The sequence below is a fragment of the Rhinolophus ferrumequinum genome, chromosome 6 (assembly GCF_004115265.2).
Source record: "Rhinolophus ferrumequinum isolate MPI-CBG mRhiFer1 chromosome 6, mRhiFer1_v1.p, whole genome shotgun sequence".
NCBI lineage: Eukaryota > Metazoa > Chordata > Mammalia > Chiroptera > Rhinolophidae > Rhinolophus > Rhinolophus ferrumequinum.
The window spans coordinates 74174720-74195541 of record NC_046289.1 but is presented as its reverse complement, the minus strand read 5'-3'; the positions used below and the strand labels follow the sequence as shown (position 1 = coordinate 74195541).

The following is a 20822-nucleotide window of genomic DNA, read 5'->3' as shown; positions in this document are numbered from 1 at the left end:
CAGTTTCTCCTACGCAAAGGGTCAGGTAAGGGAGAGGCAGGAGCCTGCGGAGATGGAGTGTTATGCTCTTGTCGACACAGCTGAAGTTCCTTCCCTCGCCTGAAAGGGTCAGCAAAGGCCCAGGAAGGGTGGAGAGAAAAAAATTCATGATAGGCCATTAGGCCCCAGGGATAGCCCCTACCTAGCTGCTATGTGATTTCCCTGCTTGGACCTTCACAGATCTTCCCACAGGGTTTCCCAACTTTTATGGAGATACTGGGGAGGGTCCTGGATGTTGGAGAATGGGAGTCTATCTGGGGCACAGGAAAAGGAGTGATCCCAAAGCCTCAATTTAGGGGAGCCAGGAGTGTGTAGAATCTCCCAATTATGCCCTCTTGGACACTTTCCCTGGGATGTCTGCCCCAAAGCTTGTAATCAAGCCATCAAATGTAATGATTTCCGTATTAAATGAAATTGTGGATGAAGAATGGGGATGCAGGAAACAAACTAATGATTCTAATGTTTTTTCACTTCTCAATAAAGTGCGTCATCTGACTCCTTGTTATGTGTTAGGAAAATGATGACTCTTCTGAGAAGCTCTCAGATATGATCATTTTGTTCCTCATTCCATTGCGTCTAGTTGGGTGGGAACAGGCAGGAGAAACCATGACAGAGACAGCCAGTAAGTCACAGTCTGCCTTTTAGATGGGTACCTGGCTTCTGACCCAGTTTCACTGGTTGCCACATTTTCAATAGTCAAAAATACTTCTATTTTTTAAATTGAAAAAAAAATTCAATTATAGTTGATGCTCAATATTGTATTGGTTTCAGGTGTACAGCATAGTAGTTAGACATTTATATAACTTACAAAGTGATCACCCTGATAAGTTTAGTACCCAGCTGGCACCATACATAGATGTTAGAATAATATTTCTATTTTTTAATTACAAAAGTATGACAAGATGACACTCTTATCAAAAAGCAGAGGAAAAACAGAAAGCTCTTTTTACTTGACTCCTCTAGTCTACTCCCTTCCTCAGAAGTATCTATCATTGTTGATTTGGGAACCACCCTTTTCTCTATATGTAGTGGTTTGAAAATATATGTCCACGATTATTTGATACTACTTCTTTCAAAAGGTAGAGCCTAATTCTTCTCACATTAAGTGTACGATATACTTAGTGACTTGCTTTTTTTTTGCGTGGTTCTTTAAAAAATTTTTTTATTAGTTTTAGGTGCACAAAACAAAGTAATAGACGTTTATCATTTATATCCCTCACACTGTGTCAACCCCCCTCCCCCATCCACTATCCCTCTGACATCACACACAGCCAATACATTTCCACTGTCTCTATTCCTAACACTGTACTCTGCTTCTTGTAAGTATATATATATATATATATATATATATATATGAACTTGTAGTTGACATTCATTATTGTTCAGCTTCAGCTTCAGGTATACAGTGCAGTGATCAGGCATCTACATCTTCCCTGAGGTGGTCTCCCAGTGACTTGTTTTTAAAGCATAGAATATGGCGGAAGGGATAGTTTGTGATGTCTGAGATTAGGACTTGAAAGGTATTGAGTCTCTCTTGCTCACTCTCGTGGACCACCTACTCTGGGGGAAGCCAGCTGCTATGATGTCAGGATACTCAAGCAGATCTACAGGGAGGCCCAGGTGGTGGGAAACTGAGACCTCCAGCCAACAGCCATGTGATTGAGCCAAAGAAATTATTGTAATACATTTGGCAAACCTGTGAGGGCTCTCAGGGGCACCCTGCTCCTCAGTGTTCCTGTTTCTGGAAATGAGCAGAGGACAGAGCACATAATCCTTAGGCACATTTTTCTATTTGCAAAGAGTACCCAAGGGTTTATGTAACAGGTAGGGCTAGTTATGTGGTGATTGCTGATATTTGCTGCCCGGGTCACCCCTTAGGGTTAGAGGATTTATCACCCCGGCTGCTGGGGGTGCTGCTGGCAGAAAGCCCTCAACAATCAACCCCCTCAGGGGTTTCTTTAGCTGAAGAGAGCGGCCATGCCCAAGGTTATGCCCCTTTCCCGGCAGCCCACACCCAATGATTGATTAATGAGTGGGACTGAGCTCAGCCCTCTCACCCCAACTCAGGAGAGCTATGAAGGGTCATCCCATCTTCAGATCTCCCTGCAGAGGTGACTGAGGTGTTCCATTGAGACTATATCACAGCTACGTAGACTTCATCCTCTGCCTAACCCTGTTTCCCTCTTCCCTTTCACAGGTGTTGATACCAAAAGCACTTTTTAATAAACCTCCTGCATGTTGGTTACCATCTCAGAGTCTGATTCCTGAGAAATCTAAGTAGGGACAGTGGGTGTCGGGAGTATTCTAAGAAAGCAGATGATGAGATGGGTTATTAGAGCTGGATTACTGGCCATCCAGCTGGCATCACCGGTGGTAGGTGGAGCAGCGATGGAAGGTGGCAGTGCAATTTTTCATCAGTTATGAACTGGTGTATGGTGGAAGGGAATGCATCAACTGTTGCAAGTCTTGAAAAATGGGAGAAATAGCAACTCTATTCATGCTCTGGAGAAGGATAAGAGAAAGCTGAGAGTAATTACTCAGTTATTAAAAGCTATGTCAAAGCTGGAGGACCTCCTGGGGGGCATATAAAGAGGCTCCTATCTCCTGCCACCAGAGGACAGAGAAAGCTGAGAATCAGGTTCAGGGCTTAACCATGAAAGCAGAGGAGCTCCATAGAACATTCAACTTCCAACTAAGGCAGGGCTGCAATGCCAAGGACAGGACCCTGGACGGAAAAGAATGAGACCCTACAGATGAGATGGGCCGTCAGAGTTCATACCCCGGTGTCACGCAGGGTGTCATGCGGGGTCTCAGCTCCCGCTCCCCACACAAGAACACAGGATATGGTGAGGCCAAAAAGGAACACCCATGGAGCCATAGGTAGGGGAGTCATACCATTATAGTCTCACTGGAGACTGGATTCACACGACGTGCGACCTGCTGTCCGCTTTTCTGCAAACCGACCGACAACTCTCCTCGACTCCCCTCCCCAACGCAGCCCTGGCTGTTATATTAGTGGCCAATGGCTCAAGGGTTACAGCTGACGGCCAACTAGCCACAGCTGACGGCCATCTACTACCCGAGTCAGCACCTTTCCACGTGAGGCCGAGAGCCTGGAAACTGCTCTCTGGGGCTCTGTCCCCACACGCAGGATCTTGAATCCTCACTTTCCTCTGGGAACCAAGGGGTGGAAGCAGAAGTGGCCCTGTTTACCATCACTCCCAGAGACCAACTTGGGAGAAAATTTTCCCCACCCTACATCTCTGGGCTCTGTGAGTATAAAGCATTCCCAAAGAGGAGACGCTTTCACTTGGGAAAAAGCAAGAATTCTATTGAACTATAAGCTTTGGCTGCCATCTGGCTACTTTGGCCTCCTTGTGACAAAGGACAGTAAGGAAATACAGGATTCATCATCCTGACAGGACTAACTGACCCAGATCATTAAGCAAGATAGAACTGCTATTACACAGTGGGGCCAGAGAGAATCACATTGAGAAAGCAATATGAGAAATCTCTTCGAATACAAATCTCTTCCTATTTGATATAGAAATGTACTTCGTGGATGTACTTGCAAAAATGTGCCAACATACATGTACAAGAACATTTATATTGGAATTATTTATATTACAAAACTCAAAACACAACAAAATAACCTATTTGGAAACTACCTAATATTTATTAACAGGGAGTTGGTTAAGTAGATTATGGTATATGTACCCCTATTATGGAATGCTATACATCTATTAACAGAATGAAGTAGTTCTATAATTCTTATCTCCAAAATGTATTAGTAAGTGCAAAAAGTAATGTGCAGAATAGCCTACAGAAATCCCTTGATAGGACTAAAAAAGACACAAATATGCATGCTGATATATACACACACGATGTATTTCTGAGTGGTACATAAAAATATTTTTAAAGTAGTGGTTGCCTTTAGGGAGTGAAATTGGCAGGTTTTTAAAAACATTTTTTATACCTTTCTGTAATAGTTGACTTATCTAACTATATCCATGTATCATATTGCTTTCATTTGTAAATAGTTAATAGCAAATGTCTGGGAAGCAGCATTATGAGCCATTTACATTGTATTCTTTAACATTTTTGTTTAAAAAATGACTGAATGCTATATAAGAATATCCAGAAATCAGAAAAAGAAATGGGGAGCAGGTTAATATCTTGCTCCCCCATTTTGGGCTTCAAATCATTTGTGAATGAAATTCTAAGACTTCACACAAAACAGCCTAGTGAAGAATCCATTTGTGTGTGTCATTACCCACAAGTCCTGCATCGCCCCCACTACCTCAGCCTTCACAGTCAGGGGAACCATTCTTACTGGGTTACGTGTAGCTATAAAAGGGGTGTGTGTGTGTGTTGAGTGGTGTAGAGGGATAATAAGGGATACCACATACCAATTGACATAGTCTTTCAATATTACCACTCAGCGCTGCCTGAGCCCTTTTGAGGCATAAACCTGATTTTGGGCTGGCAGCGTCAGGGCAGGTTCTGGCATCAGCTGAGATCTCCTTCCACCATCACTTCCTGCTTCTCTCCCTCTCAGGCTGCATCAATGGTCCTGCCAGCTGGTCTCAGTCAGGGAAGCTCCAGCTCCTTAGGCAAACCATAGTAACTTTGGCTGTCAAAAGTTCTCAGGTTCCTTCCTCACAGGAGTTCTGCTTCTGTGTAAATGTAAGGGAGCAAGGAGAAATATATTTGGGTTTGTTTGGATGCCTAATAGCCTTCAAGAACCATATATCATATTCAGGGGAGGGCTGAAGTGACGCCATTTGCCTACAGAGTCTGAACCCAGGCCCTCATTCACTTTAATATCTTTTTATGGCTATGCAAATAATTTACAAATGGATGAATTGCTCCATTGTTAAATCTTGTTACATTCCTAGTCACCAGGTTTGGGTTCTCCACAAAATGACCAGGTTTGGTCAGTGTCCTCAGGTTCTGTATCTCTTTTTCTCTCTGGAATGACATATTTTCCCAGGAAGTGCCAATTCCTCTGGGCACTGGAAGAAACATAATGATTCTGCATCTCCAGCATTTTGGCTCAGACATAGGAAACACACCTGGACAGTGTATGGGGCTGGGAAAGGAAAGAGTTCTTCCTTCTAAGCCAGAACTTCATGACTCTGCAGTTGACCATGGTATCTCTGGTTCTACTACGGGACTGGGCTGTTCTCTTTCTGCTTTGGGATTAGTATGGCCACTGGCTTCTCTTCAAATCTGATTTGGAGATGCTAAGGCCTCTAATCCAAGCCCTCTCAGTCATCTCTGTTAATGCAACAGAAGTTTATCAAGTGGCCACTCTGTGATAGCCAAATGATCCCACATTGTCTTAGGCTTAGAAAGTATATATGCCATGGGTAAACAACACCACCTCAGTGAAACAACAAGGCAGGTGTCCAGGGGTGGAGAAGAATAAGCCCTAAACAGGAGGCATAAAGAAATCTACAAAATTCATATCTGGGATGACTTCTGGAAGTAGGCTCTTAGTACCATGCCCTGGCACATAGCTGTCCTTTGTCATATTATGACATCTGAGTCTCTGCACTTCTCCCCTAAAGCTGTTCTTCCTGAAATTGGTAGCAGATAGTGCCACCATCTACGTATTAGGTCAACTGGGGAGGCAATACCCCTGTGAGTAGGAGGGATTTTGCTGGAAGGAGAAGCCATAGCTATCCCAGTGACAATCACCAGGGAGGCTTTAGCCATGAAGAGTTTCCTGTCTCTTGACTGAGACCTGCCTAGGGAGTCCAATTCCTTCATTTTTTTTTTCTGGGCTTCAAGGAGCCTATTTATACTGAGGTCACTACCATTTGCGGGGGTGTGGGGATGTGGCTGCCTGACCCTCCTTGCTCCACATTCGCTCATGGCAATGGGGCAGGCTAAGCTATACTGGCTAATAAACAATCCCCAAATCTCAGTGACTTAGACCAATAAAAATTTATTGTTTGTGTCACAGTCCAGCGGAGGCTTTGTGGCACTCATGGGCAGCTTTTCATCAAGTAGAAAGTCAGGAATTCTGGCTGCTTCCATCATTTCAGAATCCTTCACATCCAACCATGCAAATAGGGGAGTCAAAGTTCTTGTGGGAAATTTGGGGGCCAGGGAAAGGCAGAAATTATTATATTGCCTCAACTTAATTGTCAGGGAGGATTCCTATATGTACAGGAGAGGAAAGGGGATTGGTGAGCACCGAGCTAGTCTCTGTTATTCATGCAGAGGCTACAGTTCCCGTGGTTATTACAAGTACGTAGTGTTTTCAGGTCCCCTTGCAGATCTATCTCCCTCCCCGTCACAGTGTACCAGCTTTCTTGATTTTTTAAAAAACCCTTAATGATACTGATGTAGGATGTTCCTTAGTGAATGCCGGAGTTCGTCTCATGGAGCCGAAGAATGGATACACGGACCAGGGAGAGACAAAAAGTTACACAGGAAGACAGTTTATCATAGCAAGCAAAGAGTTACAGCTTCCGAGCAGGAGGGGGTACCCGAAGCTGGGATGCCCAAGAGCCAAGGCAAAAGCTTGTGTTTATATACCTTTATTTCTACCTGGGAGGGGGATGTTGGGATGTGGGTGCCTATGGATTCAATGTTTCCCAGACTCGCTCTACTGCTCAGTTTGGGGGAGACCATTGAAACAAACCCATTTGTCCCAGAGTATGATTGATGACAGTTTTGTCCTGGTACAGCTTGCCCTGTGTCCTGTGTTTGTTCTGTTTTTGCTCAGTCTACTAAGGAGTCTCTAACTGTCTGATTTCAGACTAACTAATCTGTCTCAATACATGTTCACCAATGGCACATAAATATTTGAGACCTAATCCACTGTGTGATAACACGGCCATCTCATATTTGTTGTTCCATAATGTTTATTTAGTTGAATTAATGAAGAAGACTAAGGATGTTTGGATGAGCTATCTTCAAATCAGATTTGAAGAAAAGCCAGACTTAGGGCTCAGGCTGAATCAAAGGCAAGAAGAGATCACCAGTTGTGCCTGCACCCAGAAATGCCTCCTGAAATTCTGGAATCCCGTGTGGCACAGAGAGTTCAGAGAACACTAGGAACTGTGGTCAACCACAGAACATGGAGTTCTGGCTTAAAGGCAATGACTTTTCCCCCTCCCCAGCCTTACACACAAGCCTGATTATGACCCCCGTTATGTTTGAGCAAACCCAGGGTTCGTTATGTTAGTCCTCAGCATCCCTTTTTATTTGGTTTGTCCCTGTGTGTGTTGGCCTGGGTTTCCTCCCCTGGATTGACCAGTACAGAAGATCTTTGGCCAGGCTGAGCTCCCACATGTGCTGAATAACAAACCTTTCAGTAGCTGCCTGAATTATCAAAAAATCTGATCTGCCTGTTTCTTGTCTATGCTAGGATATTACTACTACTAGCAATAAAGAGCTTTACCAATAAATGGAAAGACTTGGGACTTAACGGTGTCCTGTTTACCTCTCCTTGGTGTGGGGTTTGGCTCTATGTATTTTTGTACCCACGCCCTCCCCTCTGCTGCTGATGGCTATAGTCTATGGTAAGGTATTCTTCCTGGCACATTTGAAAGGGTGGTGGAATGGGCAGTTTCTTTTCTTTCTTTTTCCTTTTTTGGGTTTTCACTATTTATTTATGACACGTATTCCGCATCCGTGATTCTCTCCAGTCAGAAGCGACTTGAGATTATGCTGAGGGCCTTGGCCAGTGGGAGAGTGGAGTCATCTGACTCACTCATCCTGCACATGGCCCCACAGATAGCATCGGTTTTAAAGTAGCCATTGAACCTGCCTGTCACCTCGTTATCCTCAGCCATGTTCCTCTGGATGGACATGTGTTCCTTGGAGCCAATGAGGCGTTTGCTGGTGGAGCCTTTGCAAGTACAGGTCCACGACCTCGCCAGTGTCGTTCTGTATGTGGCGGCCATGCCTGGTGCCACCATGACCTGGGGAGTTTCTTGATTTATTTCCTCAGCTCTGTGACCTGAGACCAGGTTGCACCAACACAAACTTCTGACACGAACAAGACAATAGGGCTAAATGCTGTCTTTCTCTTGTCACAAACAGTCCTCTTGTCTGTGCTGCAGCTCAGGCTGATTGAAGTGCTTCACGTGTTCTAAACCACTCTTCTAACTTGGATCTGGTGTTTTCTGCTGTTTTGCTCGAGTGAATGTCACTGAGCGCAGTCCCGGTGGCCATTCCCATGACTCTCAGTCATGACTCTTATGGGATGGGGCTACTTGTTTTTATCAAGAAGAGGAGAGTTTGTGTGTCATATGGAGAACCTTCTCAGTTCTCTTGGACCCATCTTTCTTCTATAGTTAGCACAACCTCTGAACAAGTCAGCCTCCTGAAGTTGACCTCTGGGCTCACTCCATAAAAGATCTGGCCAAAGGTCTTAGCTCTATCTTTGTTTCATGTCCATGGAAATAGCGTATAGCTCTTACCCCTGATTTAGGGCACTGCCCACACTCTTGCTCTGGTGCTCATTCTCCTCTACTTGAGTCCTTCAGTCATGGGCCTGTCCCCTCTAAGTCTCATCAATGTTGAAGTTAATAGGAGGGGTAATGAGAGTACTCAGGAGAACTAATAGATCCATAATGTAGGAGGAGGTATGGAAAAACTTAAAAAACAAAACAAAACAAAACAAAACTATCCAGGAGAGCATAAAATCCAAGGTTAGCCATATTTAGGTAAAGACTATGAAAAACATGGGAACCATTTTTAAAATTATTTTTTAAAAATTATAAAAGACATATATATGCCTAATTTAAAAAATGAAATAGTCCAGAAAAATATCAAATGAAAGGTAAAATCTCTAGTCCCCTTCTATTTTCAGTTCTTCCAGAGGCTAGAGATTAGGAAAAACTAAAAAGCTGGATGGTTACTTCATTTTTTAGAGCTATATAAATTACACATAAATCAAGTTGTTTGATATAAAAATGAAACTATAAAAGTACTAGAGGAAAATATAAGATAATATATATATTTAAAAACATTACCATGTGACACTTTCTCTTTCTAGTAAATTTAGTAACATCAGAATTACCTTTTTTCCCACATTGTTTTGGTAGACTCATCAGTGAAACCATCTAGGCTTGAGGTTTTTCTATGTGGGAAAATTTTGATTACTAATTCAATATCTTTAATCATTATAGGATGGGTTAGTTTTTCTTCTTGAGTCATCTTTGAAAACTTACTTTTTTCTAGGAATTTGTCCACTTCACTTAAATTTTCATATTTATTAACATAATATCTCATAATATTTTTAACGTCTGACTTCTCTATTACTCCCCTTTTTTTATTCCTGATATCAACTATTTCCCATGATTTCCTTTTTTCTTAATCACTCCAGATTTTGTCAATTTTACTGAGTCTTTTCAAAGAACTCTTGGTTTTCTTTATCCTTCTATGACATGTTTTCTATTTTGTTAATGTCCACTAACATTTTCATTATACTCCTGTTTATACTTTATTTGGATTTATTTTATGTATTTTTTCTGGCTTCTTGTGGTGGATGCTTATTTCATTAATTTTTGGCTTTTCCATGAACAATGTAGGTATAACTTTCCCTGTACGTACTGTTTTAACTTCTTTTGGCAAGTTTAAATAAGTGACATTTTTACTTATTATTTACTTTTACTTTACTAAATATTTTCTAATTTCCTTTATAATTTCTTCTTCTAACTAAGGTCATTTAGAAATATATTCTTAATTTCCCAGCACATAGGAATAGTATAATTCTCTTTTTTTTTTTTTTTTTTTTTTTTTAATTTATTTTTTTAATTTATTGGGGTGACAATTGTTAGTAGAATTACATAGATTTCAGTTGTGCAATTCTGTATCACATCATCCATTAATCACACTGTGTGTTCACCACCCAGAGTCAGCTCCCCTTCCATCACCGTACACCTGATCCCCCTCACCCTCATCCCCCACCCCCCAACCCCCTTACGCTCTGGTAACCACCAAATTACGTTCCCCAGATTAATTTTCAAACCCCGTGGCCATCCTGTGGTCACCGACTGCCCTCCAATCCCCTCACCCTCCCCCCCACCCCCCACTCCCCCCGCCCATCTAGCAACCCTCAGTTTTTCCTCATTGTCTCCCAAACAGTTTCTGATTAGTTCATTCACTTATTCTTTTCTTTAGAATCCGCAAATAAGTGAGATCATATGGAACTTATCTTTCTCTGTCTGACTTATTTCACTTAACATAATGTTCTCTAGATCCATCCATGTTGTTGCAAATGGTAAGATTTCTTTCTTCCTTATGGCTGCATAATACTCCATTGTATAAATGTACCACAGTTTCTTAATCCAGTCATCTACCGATGGGCATTTTGGTTGTTTCCATGTCTTAGCTATTGTGTATAGTGCTGCAATAAACATAGGAGTGCATAGAGATTTTTGAATTGAAGTTCTGGATTTCTCCGGATAGATACCTAGGAGTGGAATTACTGGATCATAAGGTAGTTCCATTTTCAGAATTTTGAGATACCTCCATACTGTTTTCCATAGCGGCTGCACCAGTCTGCAATCCCACCAACAGTGCACAAGCGTTCCCTTTTCTCCACATCCGCGCCAGCACTTGTTGTTTGTTGATTTATTGATGATAGCCATTCTGACTGGGGTGAGGTGGTATCTCATTGTGGTTTTTATTTGCATTTCTCTGATGGTTAGCGAGGTTGAGCATTTCTTCATATGTCTGTTTGCCATCTGTATGTCCTTTTCAGAAAAATGTCTCTTCAAGTCCTCTGCCCATTTTTTAATTGGATCGTTTGTTTTTTTGGAGTTGGGTTGAGTAAGTTTTCCATAGATTTGTGATATTAATCCCTTATCAGATATATCACTGGCAAATATCTTTTCCCATTCAGTAGGATCCCTTCTTGTTTTATTGATGGTTTCCTTTGCTGTGAAAAAACTTTTTAGTTTGATATAATCCCACATGTTTATTCTTTCTCTTAGTTCCCTCGCGCGAGGGTGTATATCAGTAAAAATCTTACTCCGGGTAATGTCTGAGAAGTTTCTTCCTATATTTTCTTCTAGGTATTTTATGGTTTCAGACCTTACATTTAAGTCTTTAAGCCATTTTGAATTTATTTTTGTATATGGTGTAAGGAGGTGGTCCAACTTCATTTTTTTGCATGTGTCTGTCCAGGTTTCCCAGCACCATTTATTGAATAGACTGTCATTACTCCATCGTACATTCTTGCTTCCATTGTCGTAGATTAAATGGCCATATAGGCGTGGATTTATTTCTGGACTCTCTATTCTGTTCCATTGATCTATGTGTCTGTTTTTATGCCAGTACCATGCTGTTTTGATTACTGTAGCCTTGTAGTATAATTTGAAGTCAGGTATTGTTATACCTCCCACTTTGTTCTTATTTCTCAAGATTGCCTTTGCTATTCGGGGTCTTTTATGCTCCCATATAAATTTTAGGATTATATGTTCTATTTCTGTGAAAAACGACGTTGGCAGTTTGAAAGGAATTGCATTGAATATGTATATTGCCTTAGGCAGTATGGACATTTTAACTATATTAATTCTTCCTATCCATGAACATGATATGTGTTTCCATCTATTTATATCTTCCTTCATTCCTTTCATCAGTGTCTTATAATTTTCTGAGTATAGATCTTTTACTTCTTTGGTTAAATTTATTCCCAGGTATTTTATAGTCTTTGGAGCGATTGTAAATGGGATTGTTTTTTTAATTTCTCCTTCTGATGTTTTATTATTGGTATATACAAATGCAACTGATTTCTGAATATTAATTTTGTATCCTGCCACTTTACTAAATTCATCTATCAGCTCTAATAGCTTCTTGGTGGAGTCTTTAGGGTTCTCTATATATAGTATCATATCATCTGCATACAATGATAACTTTACTTCCTCCTTACCAATCTGGATGCCTTTTATTTCTTTTTCTTGTCTGATTGCTGTGGCAAGAACTTCCAGAACTATGTTGAATAGAAGCGGAGATAATGGGCATCCTTGCCTTGTTCCTGATCTTAGGGGGAATGGTTTTAGCTTTTCCCCATTGAGTATGATGTTAGCTGTGGGTTTGTCATATATGGCCTTTATTATGCTGAGATAAGATCCCTCTATTCCCACTTTCTTAAGGGTTTTTATCATAAATGGCTGTTGGATTTTATCAAATGCTTTTTCTGCATCTATTGATATGATCATGTGATTTTTATTTTTCATTTTGTTAATGTGGTGTATCACATTAATAGATTTGCGGATGTTGAACCACCCCTGCATACCAGGGATGAATCCCACTTGATCGTGGTGAATGATCTTTTTAATGTATTGCTGAATTCTGTTTGCTAATATTTTGTTGAGGATTTTTGCATCTATGTTCATTAAAGATATCGGCCTGTAGTTTTCTTTTTTTGTGGTGTCTTTGTCTAATTTTGGGATCAGGGTGATAGTGGCTTCGTAAAAAGTGTTTGGGAGTCTTCCCTCCTTCTGGATTTTTTGGAAGAGCTTGAGGAGAATTGGTGATAATTCTTTTTTGAACGCTTTGTAAAATTCACCTGTAAAGCCATCTGGTCCAGGGCTTTTGTTTGTTGGGAGACTGTTGATTACTGATTCAATTTCCGTGGTGGTAATCAGTCTATTCAGGTTTTCTGTTTCTTCTTGAGTTAGCCTTGGAAGGTTGTACGCCTCTAGAAAATTGTCCATTTCTTCCAAATTGTCAAATTTGTTGGCATATAGTTGCTCATAGTAACTTCTTAAAACTCTTTGTATTTCTGCAGTGTCCGTTGTCACTTCTCCTCTTTCGTTTCTGATTTTATTAATTTGGGTCCTCTCTCTCTTTTTTTTAATGAGTCTGGCTAATGGTTTGTCGATTTTGTTTATCTTCTCTAAGAACCAACTCTTGGATTCATTGATCTTTTGTATTGTTTTTCTGGTTTCTATTTCATTTATTTCTGCTCTGATCTTTATTATCTCCTTCCTTGTGTTCCCTTTGGGCTTATTTTGCTGTTCTTTTTCCAGATCCCTTAAATGTGAAGATAAACTGTTGATTAGTGATGTTTCTTGTTTCTTTAGGTAGGCCTGCAAAGCTATGAATTTCCCTCTTAGGACTGCTTTCGCGGCATCCCATAGATTTTGGGTCGTCGTGTTTTCATTTTCATTTATCTCGAAATATCTTTTGATTTCTTCCTTGATCTCCTGCTTGACCCATTCATTATTTAGTAATAAGTTATTCAGCCTCCATGAATTGGTGTGTCTTCCCGTTTTTTTCCTGTAGTTCATTTCTAATTTCATAGCATTGTGATCAGAGAAGACAATTGGTATGATTTCAATTTTCTTAAATTTATCAAGACTTGTTTTGTGGCCTAACATATGATCTATCTTGGAAAATGTTCCATGTGCGCTTGAGAAGAAGGTGTATTTTGCAGCATTGGAGTGAAATGTTCTGAAAATATCGATTAAATCCAAGTGGTCCAATGTATCATTTAAGGCTGTTGTTTCCATATTGATTTTCTGTCTGGAAGACCTGTCCCTTGTGGTCAGAGGTGTGTTGAAGTCCCCGACTATAATAGTGTTACTGTTGATCTCTGTCTTTATGTCAGTCAGTACCTGTTTTATATATTTAGGTGCTCCTATGTTGGGTGCATAGATGTTTACTAGGGTTATGTCCTCATGTTGGATCGATCCCTTTATTATTATATAGTGCCCATCTTTATCTTTTAGTATGTTCTTCATTTTAAAGTCTATTTTGTCAGAAATAAGTATTGCAACTCCAGCTTTTTTCTCATTTCCATTTGCATGAAATATCTTACTCCAACCCTTCACTTTCAGCCTGTGTGTGTCTTTTGTTCTGAGGTGAGTCTCTTGTATACAGCATATACAAGGGTCTTGCTGTCTTATCCAGTCAGCCACCCTATGTCTTTTGATTGGAGCATTTAATCCATTTACATTTAAAGTGATTATTGATAGGTACATAGATATTGCCATTTTTAAATTTGTAGTTAGGTTGTTTTGATCTTTCTTCTATTTACAGAAGACCTTTTAGTATTTCTTGCAATGCTGGCTTGGTGGTAATAAATTCCTTTAGCTTATTTTTTTCTGGAAAGCTCTTTATCTCTCCATCAACTTTAAATGATAGCCTTGCTGGATAAAGCAATCTAGGTTGTAGGCCTTTGTTTTCCATCACTTTAAGTATCTCCTGCCACTCCCTCCTGGCCTTCAATGTTTCTGTAGAAAAATCATTTGATAGTCTTATGGGAGTTCCCTTGTATGTAACCCTCCGTCTTTCTCTTGCTGCTTTTAGGATTCTCTCTTTGTCTTTAAGCTTTGCCATTTTAACTATAATGTGTCTTGGTGTGGACCTGTTTGGGTTAATCCTGGTTGGAACTCTCTGCACTTCCTGGACTTGTATGTTGGTTTCCTTCATCAGGTTGGGGAAGTTTTCAGACATTATTACTTCAAATATGTTCTCAATCCCTTGCTTGCTCTCTTCACCTTCTGGTATTCCTATGATGCGCATGTTGTTGCGCTTGATGTTATCCCAGAGGTCTCTTAGGCCATCTTCATTGTTTTTTATTCTTTTTTCTTTTTGTTGTTCCGTTTGGGTGATCTCTGCTACCTTGTCTTCTAAGTCGCTGATTCGATCCTCTGCTTCATCTAGCCTGCTGGTAATTCCTTCAAGTGAGTTCTTAATTTCGGTAATTGTGTTCTTTAGTTCCAACTGGTTTTTCGTTATGATTTCTACATCCTTCTTTATGTTTTCTCTAAGCTCGTTTGTTATGATTTCTACATCCTTCTTTATGTCTTCTCTAAGCTCCTTAAACATTCTTATCACCAGTGTTCTGAACTCTGTCTCTGAGAGGTTGGTTACGTCTGCTTCATTTGGTTCCAGTTGTGGAAGCTTCTTCTGTTCTTTTATTTGGGACGTGTATCTTTGTTTCCCCATTCTGGCTGACTGTGTTTATTTTGATATATTAGGTAGATCCCCTAGAGTTCTTAGTTCTTGCTAGGTTATCTTATGTAGTATGTGTCCTTTATATTTGACTCGCACCACGTCGTCCTCCTCTGCGTGTGCTCCAAAGGTGAGTCTTGTGTTGTGTACACTGTCCCGTTCAAGAAGATCTTTAATTGCTTCCCGCTAATGAGCAGGTGGGGTCAACTCCTGGGCTGATCTGCCGTGAGACTTGGCTCTGCCCCCCGCAGGGCACTCAGCTGCGTGAGGGTTAACCACCCCAATGTGATTTGGCCTCTATGGGCTCCAGAGCCTGCCGAGAACCCCCTCTAGGTGTGTGACCTGCAGGTCAAACCCGGCTGCACTCCGATTTGGTCTGGAGTTGGCCCCCAAATATGCCGAGTCCCGTGCCACCCAAGCTGGGCCCCGGCAGGGAAGTCCCAGAACAAGGCAAATCACCAAGCACAGCAGCAACGACAACAGCAAAGAGGAAAAAAAAAAAAAAAAAAAAAAAAAAACAGCCGATAACCCCCGCTCGACACAGGCAAAGATATCAAAGATACAAGACAAAGCAAAACAAAACCAAGCAAAGCAAAACAAAGCAAAACAAAAAGCAGCGACCGTCTCGGCCTGAGCCCATCAAGCAATGACCAGGTTGTCCTCTGCTGTACCAAAGAGCCCCCTGCTTATTGCGCAGGCAGAGCCGGTCACCTGGTGCTCAGAGAGACTTTGGGACTGCAGACTTAAAAGCGTGGGCCTGAGGGGTCTGGATGATAGTCTCCACAAAGTCAGTGCAGCTTCTGCCCTTGTCCGCACGTATGAACACCAAGAGGAGCACCACCAGTCCTTTGTCCAGAGCTCGTGAGTCCTAGGGCACTCCTTCAGTGTGTGTGTATGGGTGCGGGCGGGAGATTTCTGATCTGCTGACCGTGCCTCACAAGCTGGGCCCCGGCAGGGCAGTTTCAGAACAAAGCAAATCACCAAGCACAACAACAACAACAACAACAAAGAAAAATATCAAATACGTTCACATGCAAAACCACCTGATAACCCCACTCGACAGAGGCAAAGATATCAAAGATATAAAGACAAAGCAAAACAAGACAAAACAAAACAATACAAAAAGCAGCGACAGTCTCGGCCTAAGCCCACCAAGCAATGTCCAGGTTGTTCTCTGCTGTACCAAGGAGCCCCCTGCTTATTGCGCAGGCAGAGCCGGTCACCTGGTGCCCAGAGAGACTTTGGGGCTGCAGACTTAAAAGCGTGGGCCTGAGGGGTCTGGATGATAGTTTTTACAATATCAGTGCAGTTTCTGCCCTTGCCTGCACAAATGCACACTGAGAGTGGCACCACCAGATACGTGACCAAAACTCTTGAGTCTTAAGGCACCTCTTCAGTGTGTGTGTGTGAGTGCGGGCAGGAGATTTCTGATCTGCTGAAAGCCCAGAGCTGTGCCTGCCTCACTGCTGATCTCCGGGTGTGTCTCGGCCGCTGCACCCACCCCACCCTAGGCAAGCCAGGAAGGGTGGGGGCTGGAGATGGAGGGGTCTTCACTCTCCCAGCCCAGCCGTGTGTCGCCCTCTTCCCGCAGGCCAGAAGAGGTGGTGGCTGGGGGTGGAGGCGTCTCTTCTCTCCTAGCGCAGCCAAAATCACGCACACTGCCCAGTCTGCCTGGGTCAGGGCTGCCCGTCAGGCTTCCCAAAGCGTGAGCTTTTGATACCACTTCTCGGTTCAGGGGCCGGTTTAAGTCTCTGGAAGGGCGGGGTAGGATTGGGAGAGCGGGGCGGGGGAGGGGCCTAGGTATGGAGACTGCGCCCCCGACCGCCGCAGGGCGCGCCGCCTTCCCGGCTGGAGAAATCAGCCGCGGAACGCAGGGAAAGAGCCGCCTCCCGGTCTCTGCGCTCTCCGCTCCGCCTGGGCACCTGTGCGCGCCCGGCACAGCAGGGCTGCACCGGGGTTTCCAGTCCCAGTCTCTGGAAGGGCGGGGTAGGATTAGGAGAGCAGGGCGGGGGGAGGGGCCAGGTATGGAGACTGCGCCCCCCGACCGCCGCAGGGCGCGCCGCCTTCCCGGCTGGAGAAATCAGCCGCGGAACGCAGGGAAAGAGCCGCCTCCCAGTCTCTGCGCTCTCCGCTCCGCCTGGGCACCTGTGCGCGCCCGGCACAGCGGGGCTGCACCGCGGTTTCCAGTCCCAGTCTCTGGAAGGGCGGGGTAGGATTAGGAGGGCAGGGCGGGGGGAGGGGCCCAGGTATGGAGACTGCGCCCCCCGACCGCCGCAGGGCGCGCCGCCTTCCTGGCGGGAGAAATCAGCCGCGGAACGCAGGGAAAGGGCCTACCCCCGGTCTCTGCGTGGTTTTCGGTTTTCGCCCCCGCCAGCTGAGGCTCCGCTGGGGGCTGGGCTCTCCCGCCGCTGCCGGCCGGGCGCTCCCACGCCGCTTCTCCTCCTCCTCTCCTTGCTCCGTCCAGTTAGCTTACCCCCAAGAATTTCTTAGCTTCAAGCAATCCACGAATCTCTCCACTATATTGTGTGGTGAGTGAAAATTTCCTGGATGGGTTATAGTTCCCGTTTGCAACAAGATCCGGAGGAGAACTCAGAAAGTGCGCCCTGCTGCCGCCATTCCTATGACGTCACTCCATAATTCTCTTTTTATTATTGATTTCCAGCTGAGTTGCACTATAATAAAAGAACACACTTGATACAATTTCAATAATTTGAAAAAATTTTGCAACTTACTTTTTGGTCTAGAACATGGTCAATTTTTAATGTGTGTTGTGTGTGCTGGGTATGATCTCATATATGACCATTAAATCAATTTTGTTACTCACATTATTTAAATCTTCTATATTCACAGTGACTTTTTGATCTGCTTGTTCTATCAGTTACCAAGAGAAGTATATAGATATTTTCTACATGATTGCTGATTCTCCTTGTATTTCTGTCAAACGTTTTGTTTTATGCTTTGGGGGTTATGTTTTAGGTCTATGTAAGTTAAAAATTTGTGTATCTTCTTGTTGAGTTAAATCTTTTTGAGTAAAGTTAGCTTCTTTATACCTAACATATATTTTTTGCTATAAAGTCTTTTTTTGTTTAGTATTTACATGTGTGCAAAAAAGAGTTAACTCAGCAGGCCTGGGTGGTGAAACTACACATTCCAAAAAAAAAAAAAAAAAAAGTCCTGTTTTCAAGAGTGGTCTATGACTGCTTCCTGAAGGATAACCTTGGAATATTTTGCCTGATAAGAGTGTTTTCTGTGCCTGAAGCCTTGGGACACACTGTATTAGTTTGACCTCTAGAGTGTTGGAGACTGAGTAGCTAAAATCAGTCTTGTGATAAGCACCCCTAGGTTCATTGTAGCATTATTTACAATACTTAAGATATGGAAGCAACCTAAGTGTCCATCGATAGACGAATGGATAAAGAAGATGTGGTACATATATACAATGGAATATTACTCGGCCATAAAGAGAATGAAATCTTGCCATTTGCAACAACATGGATAGACCTAGAGGAAATTATGCTAAGTGAAATAAGTCAGATAGAGAAAGACAAATACCAAATGATTTCACTTATATGTGGAGTCTAAAAAACAAGATAAATGAACAAACAAAATAGAAATAAACTCATAGATACAGAAAGTATTTGGATGGTTGCTAGATGGGAGGGGAATTGAGGGGGTGGGTGAAAAAATGGAAGGGATTAAGAAGCACAAATTGCCACTTATGGAAACAGTCACAGGGATGTAAAGTACAGCGTTGGGAATATAGTCAATAATATTGTAATAACTATGTATGGTATCAGATGGGTACTAGACTTATGGGATGATCACTTTGTAAGTTAAATAAGTGTCTAATCACTTACAAAGTGAAGCTAATATAATACTGTATGTCAACTGTAATTGAAAAATAAAGACAAATAAATAAAATAAAATCAGTCACGTAAGTGCTTCATGACTGCCCCACAGTGCAAACTCTGGCCAGACACCAAGTCTTGAGTGAGCTTCCTTGGTTGGCAACACTTGACATATATTGTCAATATTGTTGCTAGGAGAATTGAGCATGTCCCCATATGATTTCATTATGACGAGACACCTGGAAGCTTGTACCTGGTTGCTTTGGAGCTTTATCCCATTTGCCTTTTCCCTTTGCTGATTTTAATCTGTATCCTTTCTCTGTAATAAATTATGAGAATAACAGCTTTTCTGAGTCCTGTGGGTCTCAGATAAGTAAATTATTGAACTTGAGGGTAATCTTGGGGATCCTGAACACAATATGATATACCCTTTTCCATGCTTTTACTTTTAACCTTCTTATATACTTGAGATTTTATTTTTAAAGTTTCATATGTGTTTATTGTTGACAGACTATGGTTAGACTCCTTCCTTCCTTCTTTCCTTCCTTCCTCCTTTCCTTCCTTCCTTCTTTCCTTTCTTCCTCCTTTCCTTCCTTCCTTCCCTCCTTCCTTTACTTTCTTCCTTCTCCAGTTTGATAATTTTTTTCTTTTAAGTAGAGCATTCAGTCCATTTACACTAATGTGTATACTTGGGTTTATATCCATCCTCCTATTTTGTATTTTCCACTTATCTTAAGTGTTTGCTATTTTCTTTTCTTTCTTAACTCTTTCGCTGTATTAATTGATTTCAAGTTCTTTTCAAAATGTGTCAGAAATCCACAAAAAACCAAAAAGTTGATATTTTGACTATTTTATGCATTTAATAATAACAATTTGAGCTGCTTTATATATAAATGACATTATTTTTATGTATAAAAATTTCCTATTGTTATTCATTCTTGAAATATACAAAAATATAGAAAAATGTACATCTGCTTCCCTAAACTTCCTTTCTGGAACACAGACAGGATTTTTTATATTTTACTTTTGAGTGTTAATTCTCAAAACAAGGAACAACACACATTTCTGGATTTCCAGGACACATAGCATAATAATACCGTGTTTCCCCGAAAATAAGACCTAGCCGGACAATCAGCTCTAATGCGTCTTTTGGAGCAAAAATTACTATAAGACCCGGTCTTATTTCACTATATTATAAGACCGGGTCTTAATGTAACATAATACAATATAATATAATACCGGGTCGTATATTAATTTTTGCTCCAAAAGACGCATTAGAGCTGATTATCCAGCTAGGTCTTATTTTCGAGGAAACAGGGCACGTGGTTTGTTTTCATTTGCAAATACCTTTCCCTTTTTTTGCACATTGTGAGGGCATAATGCTGCACCAACGGAGCAATTAGGCTGATTTTTCTTATCCTCAAATTGCCTAGGAAAATGGCGCTCTGTCAGCCTAATTTCTTTTGGTGCAGACATCCTGCAACCCTTTTTTTCCCCATGTTTTCTTGATAATCCATCTAATAAGCCCTCTATAACTTTTCCCCTGAATTTCCGCTGGCTCAATTTATTGTTTGGGTGTTGAATGTTGTAACATAGATAGCCATTTACTAGAGCCACTTCAATGAGAAAATGCCATATACGGTTTGATACCACTTCTCAGACTTCATATCAAAAGGATAAGTGGCACAGAGTTGATCAAAACAATCAACTCTACCCATAAATGTACTGTACAGAATTTGAGTATCTGGTTTCAACACAGTTCTCATTTCCTGATTTGATCTTACATGCATTTCACTGACACTATCATTCCCAACAGTGGAGATATATTAACTCTCCTTGTATGCTGCCAAGTGCAAGCAAGCACTGATTGATCATGATTTCCCTGCATTACTGGGACGTCACCACTCTTGAGCTTGCCTATCGTCATATCTGAAGGTAGTCCTGTCCTATTGGCACTCATTGTACCACATGCTCCAATGTTTTTAAATCTTAGATTCTCAGAAA

General features: G+C 41.8%; 1 protein-coding gene and 1 pseudogene across 1 annotated transcript in view; one reads left to right on the top strand and one right to left on the bottom strand.

Annotated features, from left to right (window-relative positions):
- LOC117023027 (dehydrogenase/reductase SDR family member 2, mitochondrial) overlaps positions 1-20822 on the top strand; it is a 107372-nt gene that overhangs the window by 43191 nt on the left and 43359 nt on the right. The window lies entirely within an intron of this gene.
- LOC117024064 (40S ribosomal protein S21-like) lies at positions 6800-20745 on the bottom strand (annotated as a pseudogene).